Source organism: Schistocerca piceifrons, chromosome 3 (assembly GCF_021461385.2).
Source record: "Schistocerca piceifrons isolate TAMUIC-IGC-003096 chromosome 3, iqSchPice1.1, whole genome shotgun sequence".
NCBI classification, from domain to species: domain Eukaryota; kingdom Metazoa; phylum Arthropoda; class Insecta; order Orthoptera; family Acrididae; genus Schistocerca; species Schistocerca piceifrons.
In genome coordinates, this window is record NC_060140.1 from 75,521,286 (window position 1) to 75,532,623 (window position 11,338).

The 11,338-nt window shown below is 45.5% G+C and overlaps 1 pseudogene; it reads left to right on the forward strand.

Annotated features, from left to right (window-relative positions):
• Window positions 1–10,836: 10,836 nt before the first annotated feature.
• Window positions 10,837–10,954, forward strand: LOC124790733 (annotated as a pseudogene).
• The last annotated feature ends 384 nt before the right edge of the window (window positions 10,955–11,338 follow it).

Below are 11,338 nucleotides of genomic sequence, written 5' to 3' on the forward strand. Positions count from 1 at the left end.
CGTCAGAAGTTGTGATATGTGGACTGTATTTAGTGTGATGTGAGTAGGCTGTTTAGGTTTTTATGTTGGTTCAAATGGTTCTTAGCACTATGGGACTTAACTGCTGAGGTCATCGGTCCCCTAGAACTTAGAACTACTTAAACCTAACTAACCTAAGGACATCACACACATCCATGCCCGAGGTAGGATTCGAACCTGCGACCGTAGCGGTCGCGCGGTTCCAGACTGTAGCGCCTAGAACCTCTCGGCCACTCGGGCCGGCTGCTATGTTGGTAACGCCACGTAGCACTCTGTATATTCATTCATTCATTCATTCATTTCATTGTTGCTCTTATGGACAGTGTTTGAACTCGAAAATCACATGATGACACAATTTTCACTTCTTTCCTTTCTTCCTCTTCTCTTCCCAAAATCTCTTCATCCTTTGGCTGTGCTCCTGTTTCCTTTGCTCTGTCCATAATGTTCCTTTCTTCTTTCTCTCCTTTACAATAAATTTTGCACTCCTAACTTTGTTTCTGAAGTATTTCCTGTCTCCTATCATTTGCCTGTTAATCCCTATCTGCCTTAAGTCTTCGTCTATTTCATGATACCAATTTGTTTTCTTGCTTGAGCTGTTTACTACATCAAAAATTTTCTTTGTAAGTCGGTTGTTGTCCATTCTCTGTATGTGCCCATAGAAAGTTAATCTGCGTTTTCTGATCGCGTCTGTTAGTCTGTCAGTGTGCTGGTACAGCTCTTTGGTAGGTCGCTTCATCCATATGCCATCTCTGTGAATTGGTCCAAATATTTTTCTGAGAATTTTGCGTTCTATTTTTTCTGTGTCTATGATGCCTGATGCTCCAATTGTGGTTGTTTCTGACGCGTACAATGCTTCTGGTAATACAACTGTTTTGTAGTGCCTAAGTTTGGCCTGCCTCGATATGCTTTTCTTATTATAATGTGACCATGTGACTTTGTATGCCTTCTGGAGTTTCTTCGTTCGTTCCATGTTAGCCGCCTTGTTTGATCATCCCATTTGTATGTACTCCCCTTATACTTAAATTTTTCGACTCTTTCTACGGATCCATATATAGCACTCTAATTGAAATAAGAACACCGTGAATTCATTGTCCCAGGAAGGGGAAACTTTATTGACACATTCCTGGGGTCAGATACATCACATGATCACACTGACAGAACCACAGGCACATAGACACAGGCAACAGAGCATGCACAATGTCGGCACTAGTACAGTGTATATCCACCTTTCGCAGCAATGCAGGCTGCTATTCTCCCATGGAGACGATCGTAGAGATGCTGGATGTAGTCCTGTGGAACGGCTTGCTATGCCATTTCCACCTGGCGCCTCAGTTGGACCAGCGTTCGTGCTGGACGTGCAGACCGCGTGAGACGACGCTTCATCCAGTCCCAAACATGCTCAATGGGGGACAGATCCGGAGATCTTGCTGGCCAGGGTAGTTGACTTACACCTTCTAGAGCACGTTGGGTGGCACGGGATACATGCGGACGTGCATTGTCCTGTTGGAACAGCAAGTTCTCTTGCCGGTCTAGGAATGGTAGAACGATGGGTTCGATGACGGTTTGGATGTACCGTGCACTATTCAGTGTCTCCTCGACGATCACCAGTGGTGTACGGCCAGTGTAGGAGATCGCTCCCCACACCATGATGCCGGGTGTTGGCCCTGTGTGCCTCGGTCGTATGCAGTCCTGATTGTGGCGCTCACCTGCACGGCGCCAAACACGCATACGACCATCATTGGCACCAAGGCAGAAGCGACTCTCATCGCTGAAGACGACACGTCTCCATTCGTCCCTCCATTCACGCCTGTCGCAGCACCACTGGAGGCGGGCTGCACGATGTTGGGGCGTGAGCGGAAGACAGCCTAACGGTGTGCGGGACCGTAGCCCAGCTTCATGGAGACGGTTGCGAATGGTTCTCGCCGATACCCCAGGAGCAACAGTGTCCCTAATTTGCTGGGAAGTGGCGGTGCGGTCCCCTACGGCACTGCGTAGGATCCTACGGCCTTGGCGTGCATCCGTGCGTTGCTGCGGTCCGGTCCAGGTCGACGGGCACGTGCACCTTCCGCCGACCACTGGCGACAACATCGATGTACTGTGAAGACCTCACGCCCCACGTGTTGAGCAATTCGGCGGTACGTCCACCCGGCCTCCCGCATGCCCACTATACGCCCTCGCTCAAAGTCCGTCAACTGCACATACGGTTCACGTCCACGCTGTCGCGGCATGCTACCAGTGTTAAAGACTGCGATGGAGCTCCGTATGCCACGGCAAAGTGGCTGACACTGACGGCGGCGGTGCACAAATGCTGCGCAGCTAGCGCCATTCGACGGCCAACACCGCGGTTCCTGGTGTGTCCGCTGTGCCGTGCATGTGATCATTGCTTGTACAGCCCTCTCGCAGTGTCCGGAGCAAGTATGGTGGGTCTGACACACCGGTGTCAATGTGTTCTTTTTTCCATTTCCATTAGTGTGTATATATATATATATATATATATATATATATATATATATATATATATATATATATGAGGTTTATCAGGACAGCAATTTATAAATTTTTCTAAGGGGATGTTACAGTATGAACGTACCAAGTGTGCCATGAAATTTACCTGGCATTAATGTAACTTCTTATGCGTATGCTTTATATACCATACTGCATACCAAATCTGTAGTTACTCACTTCTCTGGATAACTGGTTGATGTCAAAGACCAACAAATTAAAGGAAAAGGATATCAGACACGATTAGTGTCTCAGTCGGTGGAGCTGACGAATAGACATTTAACTCGCAGCCTACACGGCGCTCGAGACACATTTGTCTACTGGTGCCGGCCGCTGTGGCCGAGCGGTTCTAGGCGCTTCAGTCCGGAACCGCGCGACGACTACAGTCGCAGGTTCGAATCCTGCCTCGGGCATGGATGTGTGTGAATTCCTTAGGTTAGTCAATTTCAAATAGTTCTAAGTTCTAGGGGACTGATGACCTCAGATGTTAAGTCCCATAGAGCTCGGAGCCATTTTTTTGTCTACTTGTACGGAACTGACCTAGACTCAGAAGAGGCATGTTTAGGAGGGAGTTTACTTTTATTGATACCGATCATTCGTCGACTGCTTGTAACAGTTCTGTTTTCCGCTGTACTAAATCGTATTTGTTAACGACTGAATGGATGGCAAACGAGGGATATTATACGTTGACACTGAGCGGCATCAGGTGATCGCATCAAGTAAGCGCTCATGGAATCCACATAAAAAAAAAAAAACTCCAAGGTTACCGTGAGAAACTAAAAATGATTCAAATGGCTCTAACCGCTACGGGACTTAATATCTGAGGTCATCAGTCCCCTAGACTTAGAACTATTTAAACCTAACTAGCCTAAGGATATCACACACATCCATGCCCGAGCCAGGTTTCGAACCTGCGACGGCAGCAGCAGCGCGGTTCCGGACTGAAGCGCCTAGAACCGCTCGGCCACAACGGCAGGCTAGAAACTAAAATTTCTTGTTCTTCTAACAGAGAAGCGAACTGTTTCGGGAATAGTGTTCCAGAGTGGAATTTCACCTACCAACTCCGCTCTACAACCTGTAATAGGATTCGAGGAAGTCCCTAGTCGCCCTTACGTTGTACCCCAAAAGTTGTATAAACGATATTAAATTTATGGTAAAATCTGTTATGTGATGGAACCTGAAGTTCTACAACTAATTGAGCGAAATAACGTCATCTCACAGACCCACATTGTTAAAATTAAACTGGCATACACATAATAATAATATTTATGCTAGTCTAAGCTGTTTGTGTTCTAAATCTGCCACAAGATGGCATTTTGCGAAACTAGTTACAGACAGAAAGGTTCAACCACACAGCAGCATTGCTGGTAAACACAATTTCATTTTCAAACACTATACATCAATTCTGAATGTGGTAGGGGTAAAATACAGGGAGCGGAAGGCTATTTACAAGTTTTACAGAAACCAGATGGCAGTTATAAGAGTCGATGGGCATGAAAGGGAAGCAGTGGTTGGGAAGGGAGTGAGACAGTGCGGTAGCCTCTCCTCGATGTTATTCAATCTGTATATTGAGCAAGCAGTAAAGGAAACAAAAGAAAAATTCGGGGTAGGTATTAAAATTCATGGAGAAGAAGAAAAAACTTTGAGGTTCACCGGTGACATTGTAATTCTGTCAGGGACAGTAAAGGACTTGGAAGAGCAGTTGAACGGTGTGGTGTCACCGTCAGACACCACACTTGCTAGGTGGTAGCCTTTAAATCGGCCGCGGTCCAGTAGTATACGTCGGACCCGCGAGTCGCCACTGTCAGTGGTAGCAGACCGAGCTCCACCACACGGCAGGTCTAGAGAGACGTCCTGGCACTCGCCCGAGTTGCACAGCCGACTTTGCTAGCGAAGCTACACTGACCGATACGCTCTCATTTGCCGAGACGATAGTTAGCATAGCCTTCAGCTACATTTGCTACGACCTAGCAAGGCGCCGTATTCAATTAATATTATGAAGCATGTACCGTAACGAGAGATGTTCTACAATTGTGGATTAAAGTTAAGTATTATATCAACTACGTACTTTATTTGAAATTCTCAAGATATTGTCCTGTTCCAGACCTCACGCCAGTCAGCGTGTACTTAAACGCGTGCATTTCGGCCTCCTCTAGAAAAACAGTGTTGGCTTTTCTGCCAATACTACAAACGGAATGGACAGTGTCTTGAAAGGAGGATGTAAGATGAAAATCAACAAAAGCAAAACGAGGATAATGGAATGTAGTCGAATTAAATCAGGTGATGCTGAGGGAATTAGATTAGGAAATGAGACGCTTAAATTAGTGGATGAGTATTGCTATTTGGGGGCAAAGTAGCTGATGATGGTCGAAGTAGAGAGGATCTGGCAATGGCAAGGAAAGCGTTTCTGAAGAAGAGAAATTTGTTAACATCGAGTATAGATTTAAATGTCAGAAATTCGTTTCTGAAAGGTGGAACATGGACGATAAATAATTTGGACAAGAAGAGAATAGAAGCTTTCGAAATGTGGTGCTACAGAAGAATGCTGATGATTAGATGGGTAGATCACATAACTAATGAGGAGGTATTGAACAGAACTGGGAAAAAGAGGAGTTTGTGCCACAACTTGACTAGAAGAAGGGATCGGTTGGTAGGACATGTTCTGAGGCATCAAGGGATCACCAATTTAGTATTGGAGGGCAGCGTGGAGTGTAAAAATCGTAGAGGGAGACCAAGAGATGAATACACTAAGCAGATTCAGAAGGATGTAGGTTGCAATAGGTACTGGGAGATGAAGAAGCTTTCACAGGATAGAATAGCATGGAGAGTTGCATCAAACCAGTCTCAGGACTGAAGACCACAACAACAACAACATACATCAATTTATTCATACTATTTTTAGCTGATGTGACTTACAGTTCTAGTTTGTACACTGAATCATTAAAGGATCTTCAAGCTAAAGCAGTAACCTACTTCGGCATATTACGCGAAGTAGCACAGGTGACAGATGAATTTCGAAAAGGGGATGCAAAACGCAACAAGGAGGGTGTCTATAACGTAACTGGTAACGAGTGCGATCATGAACTGCAGTATTTTGTTCCTAAGCTTATGAGGCATGTATGCAGACACACACACACACACACGTGCGCGCGCGCACACACGCACATACACACACACACACACACACACACACACACACACACACACACAGTGTTACATCAGTCATGTATGGATGTAACGCGTAGCGTAGTACGCTATCTTCTGAGATTGAGAGTCGAATGTGACACGAATTGAATCCCATCGCCGTTATTCCGGAACGGTGGCCAGTCAGAGTTTGATTGTCTCGCTGTTTGACAAGCTCCAGACTCGTTCCTGTTTCTGTCTAAAAAAACTAGGTACACCAACTGATGAACCACCCTAAGAATATACGAGTGCTATAAAAGTTACACTTTTTGTAACCAGCGAACACGAGATGCCGTTGAGTCTAACAGTAAAGGCTAATGTATCGGGTGAAATGACAACGGAAAATGCTAATTGCTAAATCTAAGACGGGTGAGTATTGATCGTGCGCGGACCCCGAATGTTGCTTGAAGCCCAGGAAAACGAGTTGATGATTTTCAGCGACCGTCTCTGTGCTTTAGCGGCTAGCGTCTCTGCTTACTTACTCGAAGGTACCGCTTTCGATTCCCTCTGACCGGTTTGATTTCATTCTGCTGTGTAATGACTTGGAATGAGTTCTCTGAACCCTGAGAGACCAACCTCGGAGCCATTGAATAAATAAGCAATAACCCACAGAGTCAAGCTGCTTAAGAGTCAGCAAGTGAAGGGGCGTACACCTGATTGCAAGGCAAAAGACTTTATTGTTATGGCGGACGGAGTTGCTTTTTATGGGGATACGGACTTCATTTAGAGCACGGTGTCTCTTCGAGCAACAGTTACCTTTGAGTACTACATCAGCTACCGTCCTGGACCCTGTAGGAGCGGCGTTCTAGTCTCTTATCGCTCTGGTCTTTACGAGATGCGCAAATGGCACCAGGAGTACCGGTAAGGAAACGTCATAGCACCACGTAACGACCAGGAGCGCTGAAAGTGCTCAGCCACGCGGAATCAGATTATTGTTTGTAAATATCGCCTATTTGCCTCATATCGGGACACACACACATACTACAGAGTGGCGCAAGAAATGTGTTACCATTTTGTTTTTGAATATAAACTTTATTGTCAATACAATCTGAAAGGAACATATACTACAATGAAGAGCCGTCCATGGAGATTTGTTCTAACTCAGTACATGCTCAATATGTACACCATTTCGTTTCCTAACTTCCTCCAAACGAACACTGAAGTTAGTGATTACCCTACGGCACATGTCTTCCGTAATTTCGCTGCAAGCTTGAAGAATGAGTCTTCTGAGCTCCACTAAATCACGTGGACGTTTCGGGAAATTTTTTTCCTTTAGGTACCCCAAAGAAAAAAGTCACATGGATTGAGGTGTGGACTATTGGGGGCCAATTTTTTCCGTCATTGAAGCGACCTGGAAACCTGAGTGGAATGATCCGCATGTCGAAATGCTCGTGTAAAAACTCCAACACAGTGTTTGCAGTATGTGGCTTTGCTCCATCTTGCATGAACCACTGCGTGTTGAAGGGCAAGGCAGTAGCAAGAAGCTATGGAATGAAGCTATTGCGAAGTATGCTCAAATAACGCTTGCTGTTCACAGCTTCTTCAAAGAAAAAGGGTCCAATAAGTCCGTGACTGGAAACTGCTGCCCACGCTGTAATCCTCGGAGCATAATGTTGTCGTTCATGAAGCACTTGTGGGTTTTCAGTGGCCCAAAAGCGTACATTTTGTTTGTTAACCACACCGTCTAAATGGAAATGCGCCTCGTCTGGAAACCAAACGTTGTTGAGAGTTTCTTCCCTATCCTCCGCCCACTGAGCAAACAGTAGTCTCTGCTGCTTGTGTTCTTCAGTGAGCTTCTGTGCACAGGTGATCTTGTATGAGTACATATGGAGGTCACCTTTAAGAATGCGTTGAACGGAGCGTCTGGGTATTCAAAGTTGCATAACTGCCTTTCTACACGATTTCGCCGGACTTCTCTGTACAGCAACTCGTACCGCTTCAATATTCTCCGGCGAACAAACAGGCTTAGGCCGAGGTCGCTTCGCTTCCAATACTGTTCCTTCCTGTACAAATTTATCGTACAACCTGTGGATGGTCTTCTTGCAAGGGACCCATCATGTGTTAAACTGTTGTCGAAAACGCCTCTGAGTCACAACAAGGCTTTTCGTTTCATGAAAAAGTAACACAATTGCCGATCGTTGCTGTGTCGTCAGTCTTCCATTGTCAGCCATTGCTGCTTACTAGTCTCCTAGCGGCAGTATCGTGAATTACACGTCATTTCGTAACTAATTTGTTTTTCCAAGCTCTCTTTTTCTTACTATTCTAATTACTGTTTAGCTCTACAGGGCCATTATACTGAAATGTTCCCCACACCACCTAGTATTGTCTTTCTATTTGTGTGAGTAACTGTATGTTCACTGTTGTGGGTAAATACATACAGCGTACACAGGGCGGTGTGTGAAACTGATGGCGATTACACGCTTCCGCTGTTGTAGAAATCTGCTCCAGATGCTGCAGATACCGTGTTGAGCTGAAAGTGGTAACCAAAATACGGAGAAATATTCTTCGGGGCTCTGTTGCATAGCAATCAGATTGCTTTCAGTTCTGAGAAATGTCCAGTTACTATTGTGGATTTGAATGATCCATGAAGTGACTTCTTTTCCGAAGAAAACATCGAACTATTTCACTAGAACTGAACGCTCACGTCGGAACTGTTCTCAACTGGTGTTTATTAGTAAATCACGTACCTTCTTGAAATGAACAATATTTTATTGTTCTATTAACTGATTTCCTTCCATATGCACTTATATTTTACAATGTGAATCAAAAACTCGCAATGGCGTCGATTTTTTACGTAACATGAATGGCTCTCCTCCCCTAAAAAAATTACTCTTAACAAGAACAAAAGAACTCTATATCCTAAGAATAATTATGTGAGCGCTGACCGCCACAGAGTAGTAAACAATATCTTTGTCTCTCTCTCGCACTGTCACAGCAAGTTACGCTGCATGATACATCATACTGTGTCGTCAGTCTTCCATTGTCAGCCATTGCTGCTTACTAGTCTCCTAGCGGCAGTATCGTGAATTACACGTCATTTCGTAACTCATTTGTTTTTCCAAGCTCTGCTGATACTGCTGTAGAGATCCCAGCGGGATATCTAATGTGCGTCGTAAATTGTGAAAGAAACAATTAGTAACACATTTCGTGCGCCACCATGTACTTTACTTAATTTGGAACTTAAACTGTTGAAATCATCGAGATGGTACACTAGCTTTCGGCTATATACTCCAACCTAACGATGTTTTCGTTCGAAAAGTTTTTACTAAAGATAATCCCTTCAGTAAACAATATGTCGGAATAACGTTATTCTTGTACGTAGAAAACAAAATTTTAGACCCAGTTAGAATAGCTTACAAAATATTTCTGTCTTGTATGATTCTTGAGATCTCATCATAATTGCAGAGAGGTTGAAGATAGTATATACGCACTAGAGGAATAATCTGGTAGTGTTGACAACGGATTGATTGAAACTACTTGTAGACTCACAAGCCAAGGGATAAATACGCGGACTAATTTGAAGTAGACAGAACACATGGATTCCTGCCACCGCTCATCGCAACTTCTCTCCTTTCTTGTTTGTGTCGAAGCTGACTCCCACAGTAGCCGGCACAATATCTGGAACTGAAGAATACGGAGCCAACGCTGCCTTTGCAATTCGCCGTTCCATCACAGCGTGTCACTAATATTCCTTTCAGAGGAACATTGCTACTAATTGGGCTCTTTCTTGCAGACTAGCCGCAACGCGTCTGCTGTTTGTGTATTTGAATTGCTTATAATTAATTTATTGCGTCGCTACTCTCATTAAAATGCCTCCAATCCGCCTCCTACACCACCGGAGCATACAACTCTGGTTGCAGCTGGCTTTCATCTAACGCAGTTTATTCAGTTTCAGTACCACCAAATGTCGCAGTTAATGATCGCAGTCCAGCAGCTCATTGATGCACAAGCTGCTGCTGCATCAACTCTACCACGGCAGCCAGTCACATTCACGGCACCACTTCCACTGTTCCGAGCTTACAATGGAGAACCAGAGGAGTGGAAGAAGTGGTACATTCAGTTAGACGCTCATTGTGTTATCCATCAAGTGCAAGGTACTGTGAAACTTCCTTGTTTCTTGTCAACGGCCGGCACAGGAGTTTACTGCTTTACTTAGAAGTTATTCTTCACTAGCAGGCCGAAGCTGCTAATTTTTGAAGATTTAGTTTCTGCTCTCATTGATCATTACGAGAATCAGGTACAGGTTTCTGCAGTTTCTTACAAGTTGTTTTGCTTGTGGGAAAAAGCCAGAACAGACATACCGTCAGTGGCTCACTGATCTTCAGGATTTGACAAGACAGTGTCGTTTTCAGTGTAGCTGCGGACAGTACTGTAGTTACGCATTGATTCGTGATGCAGTTATGTACAATGTGCCAGAGAGCAGGATTTCTAAACTTCCTGGCAGATTAAAACTGTGTGCCGGACCGAGACTTAAACTGGGGACCTTTGCCTTTCGCGGGAAAGTGTACGAAATGAGCTACTCAAGCACGACTCACGCCCTGTCCTCATAGCTTTACTTCTCCCAGCTGTGAGGACGGGGCGTGAGTCGTGCTTGAGTAGCTCATTTGGTAGAGCAGCTGCCCGCGAAAGGCAAAGGTCTCGACTTCGAGTCTCGGTCCGGCACACAGTTTTAATCTGCCAGGAAGTTTCATATCAGCGCACACTCCGCTGCAGAGTGAAAATCCCATTCTGCATTCTGATCCTACTTTGCAACGAGCGTTACAAATTATTGACTCGTGTGAGAGGGCTGTGGAAAACTTTGAGCCAGCTCCCACTTGCAGTGTAATGCAAAGTGACAAACAGGTACGGCCTTGTGACCGACCACCGCGTGCAAGCAGGCCACCGCGACGTGGACACAATAAACAAATGTCAGCGCGTTTCTCCGCTCTCAAATCATGTCCCCCTGCTTTTCCACGCATACAAGACAAAACTTCTCTGCACGGAACGCGATTTGCTTTGTTTGTGGAAAGACAATTCACATACAGTCTGTGTACTTGCAACAGCAAAAGAACCCCACCCACATTCCCTCTCATAAGCACGGGGCACCTTCTCACTCAGTGAATGTAGTCTTTTCTAAAATGGCTACGGGGACTGGGCAACGGCCTTGCCGCAGTGGATACACCGGTTTCCGTCAGATCACCGAAGTTAAGTGCTGTCGGGCGTGGCCGGCACTTGGATGGGTGACCATCCGGGCCGCCATGCGCTGTTGCCATTTTTCGTGTTGCACTCAGCGTCGTGATGCCAACTGAGGAGCTACTCGACCGACTAGTATCGGCTCCGGTTACAGAAAACCATCATAACGACCGGATGAGTGGTGTGCCGACCACATGCCTCTACTCTCCGCATCCTCAGTGAGGATGACACGGCGGTCGGATGGTCCCGATGGGCCACTTGTGGCCTGAGGAAGGAGTGCTGCTGCTGCTACTGGTACTAGTAAAGATCACATTCGGGATGTGCCTTCACCCCACCCACGTTCTGTGCAACGACAGTCGAACAGCTGTTTGCGAGCTTACTCATTGCCAGACACTGTCTGCGTCTTCAGATAGACATTGGAGCCTCCATTACACTGCTTAATCGTACCATTTATGAACGGTTG